Genomic DNA, 4,628 nt, shown 5'->3' on the forward strand with positions numbered 1-4,628 from the left:
TCTTCATGTTCACCTTCTATATAGTGCCAATAGCCCTTTCCCATCAGGAAATTCGTTAACCTGAACCTCCAAGCATGGAAGTTGTTCTTATCAAGCTTCTCAGCAACAATCTGGGTTATGCCATCATTTGACATCTTGCCAGATACAAAAATTTAATAGAAACAGCACTATGGTTTTTCCTACACAAACTGCTGTATTTACTGCAGCAGTACTGTAGTAGACTCAAATATCACAACCAGTGACCTCAATGTGTATACATACACCCAATGGCAACCAGTGACCTCAATGTGTATACATACACCCAATGGCAACTGTTGACCTCTTTGCAACACTCACAGTGTCTGCACAGCCAATCTGTCTTCCTGCAGTTCTTAAAATAGAGTTATGCAGAGAATCGATGACTTACCCGTAGTGCTCGAAATCGCTTGCTTTCTAAAAAACAGAGATCCAAACGCGCCCGAAATACATTTTGGCTTGTAAAATTTTATCCGATAGGGTCCGATAGTCCGATAGGACAGTATAGTTGCCCTATAGCTTTACTCCCGCAAAGAAAGCTCCTCAATCAGAGATCGTTTGTTGGTGCCTCCCGTAGAGCTCCCGACAAGGGTGTAGTCACCAACACAAATAGGGAAGAGTAGTTGAAGCTCTTACCCTCGTACCACTTCTTGTGGTTCTCTTGCTTGTTGCAACTCAGCCCTTAGCATGAACAAAGCTCTGATACCATGAAAAGATGTAGGGGGGAAGAGAGCTTGAGCTCTTGCAAGCACACACACACACTCACAAAACCCTAATAGAGAGCACGCAAGGTGAGAGGCTGAAAATCTTCTTCTTCTTCACTCAACACTCAACACAACATATACAAGATAAGAGTACACACATATGAAAAGGTTATACTCAACCAAATACATACAAGGGTTCTCTATAGTGTGAACCCAACAAAGTGAACTGGCGCTATAACTATGCCAGCCTCTAGAGTGCCTGTCATACAGCCTATCATCCCACTGGCCGCATATCACCCAAGATCTCACCAACCATGCCAGTGGTATAAGTGTGGGGCCTATCCCCCAGGCGGGTCATCAGTTTCCACCGCCTCACTAGATGAGCTCGATATCTCAACACATTGGACCCAATAATGTGTCATGCAAATTCTTACGCTTTTATTGAAGTTGATTTTTTATGCTATTATTTTATACTTGAGTTCTTTGTACCTCCACACAACATTTGTATTTCTGAGTGTAGATAATATTGATGAAATACAAATGTAAATGGATGCACAATATGTGTCTACATTAAAGGGATGGTGATGTTCTTGAGAGACCTAATGTGGCAAAGACTACTCTCACTAAATGGTTTTCTTGAAATGAGCCAAATCTTGAAGTAAATGAAACATTACATGTTTTTCCTTAAAAATGGGTTTCAAAATCTACCTTGGAAAGACTACATGATGATAGACGTACTTCATAGTGCCTTCAACAGTTCATTAGTACTATGTTCACCTTCTCCTTACTATATGCAAAGAAGGTAAGGCATTTGAAGAGTTACACTCTTTCAATGGTTGTATTTTTTACACCTTTAAGGAAGCATGCATTTCTAGAAGAATATTGGAAGATAAAGATGAATGGGTTGCATGCATGGAGGAGGCATCATATGTGTGAATTGGGTTACAGTTGAGATATCTTTTTCTAATGATATTAGTGTTTTGTGAGTTAGAACTACAACATAATGAGGGTCTACCAGCATTTTTAGCAACACTTTTATAACAGAAAGGGCATAAGAATATTGGTCCCATAACGCTACTAAAAACACTACTATTTTTGCTGAACAGGATGATCGATGCTCAGCAACAAAAATAACAACAAACTTTCGCTATTCAACGATGACATTTTGTTCTTCAACAACATAATTTTGTTGCTTATTAGCAACGCAATTTGGCTACTAGATTCACTGCTGAAGCAGCGATAGAACTATGTGGAAAAAAAAGCTAGGACACACTGGGGAATCTGTAGTACAGGACTCCATCGTCTACCCCAACTCTTTTTTTTATTAAAAAAAATCCACAATTTTAAACATACAAACATAAACTTGAAAAGACATAAAATGAGAAGAATGCAATGTAAAAATGTATTATATTTCTTAGTTGGGCCTTCGGCCATATACAAAAAAGAAGTAAAGGAAGAGGAGGCTCATCGAAATCCTCATCGGATTCCTTCGGCTCATCATCGTCTTCATCTTCGTCTTCACTTCCTTCTCCCATTTCTCTCTTGTAGTCAGGATCTTGACCTCTTCCTCTTCATCCTACATACATGCAAACAAGAGTAAGGTAAGTAAAAAAATTTAAAACAATTAGATATAGATAAGAGAGGGGCTTCACAAATACTTACCATGTCTACTTGAGTCCCCAAAAGAGCCTCATCCAAGCGTACACCTCACGTACACATTCAAGCCCACAATTATGGGACGGGAAGCTCTATATCCATAGTCATACTCCTCTTTTTTTGGGTCACGCCCAACAACCTCCCTCTACAAAATACAATTCAAAAAATATACAATTAGTTAAAGGAAACAATATAGTACAAAACAAAATGAAAGAAGTATGGGGTAGAACTTGAGACAACCTACGAGCCTGCCCCATGGGTGCTCAAGACAGAAGAGCTGGAGACTTTCAACGAGAAGATTCAGTCGATTCGTACGCCTATAGGATATGTATGGAGCATCTTGTCGAAACATGTTCACTCTAGATGACAAGAGCTTGTATGGTTTAAAAACACATGATTGGCACAATTTTGTGAAGGTAAATCTATCCAGATCTTTGTAAGTATTTATTTTCTTGCATATTTTGTTGATCGGATTAATCATGTATGCAGCATGTTCTACCCCTTGTTATTGATGGATGTACTACAAGAGGAGTCCGAGATGTAATATATCGCTTTGGATCACTTGTTGCAAGGTATTTATCGGTCATTAATTTTTAGTATAAAATTTTATTTGATATCTTCTTAATTCAAAAACATCTCTAATATCTTCTTTCTTTTATTGATAGATGGATTACATCTAAAGCCAAAGGGTCAATTCCACAAAAGAAGCGTGAATGTATAGAGCTTCTTTGTTTAATGGAAAAGGAATTTCCAACCTCCTTTTTTGATATCCAAGTTCATCTTCTAATCCATCTAGTGGACGAGATAGAGCTCACTGGTGTTGTGAGCACTCAATGGATGTTTTGGGTCGAGAGATTTATGGGAGTATTGAAAGGTTATGTACGTCAAAAAGCAAGACCAGAGGGTTCTATGGCGGAGGGATGGATGCTTGAAGAATGCATATATTACGTTTGTGAATACCTTGAGAAAACCGATTTTGAAGCTCCATGTGTATGGACAAATGAGTCGTCTTCTACCATGTCAGACGAGGTATTGTCCGATAAGGGAGTCCCTTTTTGACTTAAGGTCCAAGATAAATTGGATATTTCTACTTTCATTGTCTATAATAGCGAATTCATGCAACAATTCGTTGATGAGTACGAGAAGGAACTTCCAAGCAAACAAGTTGGCAGACGAAAAAAGAGGAGATCTAGACGTCAAACCAATGTAAATAATGACGGGAACGTACCTACTTTCATGGACTGGTTATACACCCGTATGCAATGGGCGCTTAGTGATCATGAGCCAATCTCAACGGAACAAAGAGAGTTTATGATCAGGTGTGAAAGACAGGTAACTTGTTGGGTTTTGAAAACTCTGAACTAAACAAATGAATCTCATTTTTTTTAATAATTTATTTATTGGTCTAGGCGCTCGAATGTATACCAATATGTGGGCTTATGTGGACAACATCTTCGGATAAAATCTATTGATGACTTACGTCTAACTCAAGATTCTTGCGTTGTTGCCTCTTTCAAGCAATTATCACATGCAAGTTCAAGAGACACAAATCTTATCGATAGTGAACTTGGTTACGTGGGAACCATAGTCGACATTTATGAAGTATCGTATCGTATCTTCAAGCAGGTAAATGACATCTCTCTTCATGCAACAATGACATGTAGATTTCTTGAAGCTATACATAATTCTAAAGTTTTGATTCGTGTGTTTTGACAGGTGGTTTTGAAGGTGAATTGGTTTTGTACAGAGTATAAAGGCAATAATGCCACAATGAAAAGAGAGCCGTCTGGATTTTGGTCCATCGACTCCTCGAAGTTATTGCGTGCAACAAAAGAGCCTTACATTCTACCAACTCATGTTGAATAAGCGTTCTTTTACAAGAATACAGATGCTCATCCATGGTGGCAAGTTGTGCATGTCCAACCTAGAGGTCGACACTTGTTTGATAGCAATGACTCTGAGAAAGCAAATCAGGATGAATTGATTACGTCCTCAAATCTAGACACATCGACGTCAGAGAGGTGTAGAATTCTTCTTTCCGATCATGATGACATTGTAGATGATGAGAACGACAACGATCAAGACTCTGACACTATAGACACCGAAGAGGAAGAAACAATGGATGTCGAGACTACGGAGGAAATGAACGTCAACATAGATTTAACGATGGAGGAGTTCGAAGAAGTCAACAAGGATAATGAAGATGAAATTTTATTGACGGTTAATCTCAGAGATGACGATGAGGACTATTAG

At 38.7% G+C, this 4,628-nt stretch overlaps 1 pseudogene; it reads left to right on the forward strand.

Moving 5' to 3' along the window:
* Nucleotides 1-4,145: 4,145 nt before the first annotated feature.
* Nucleotides 4,146-4,628, forward strand: LOC147636361 (uncharacterized; annotated as a pseudogene).

The sequence above is a fragment of the Cibotium barometz genome, chromosome 8 (assembly GCF_041138505.1).
Source record: "Cibotium barometz isolate CiBa-2024 chromosome 8, ASM4113850v1, whole genome shotgun sequence".
NCBI classification, from domain to species: Eukaryota; Viridiplantae; Streptophyta; class Polypodiopsida; order Cyatheales; family Cibotiaceae; genus Cibotium; species Cibotium barometz.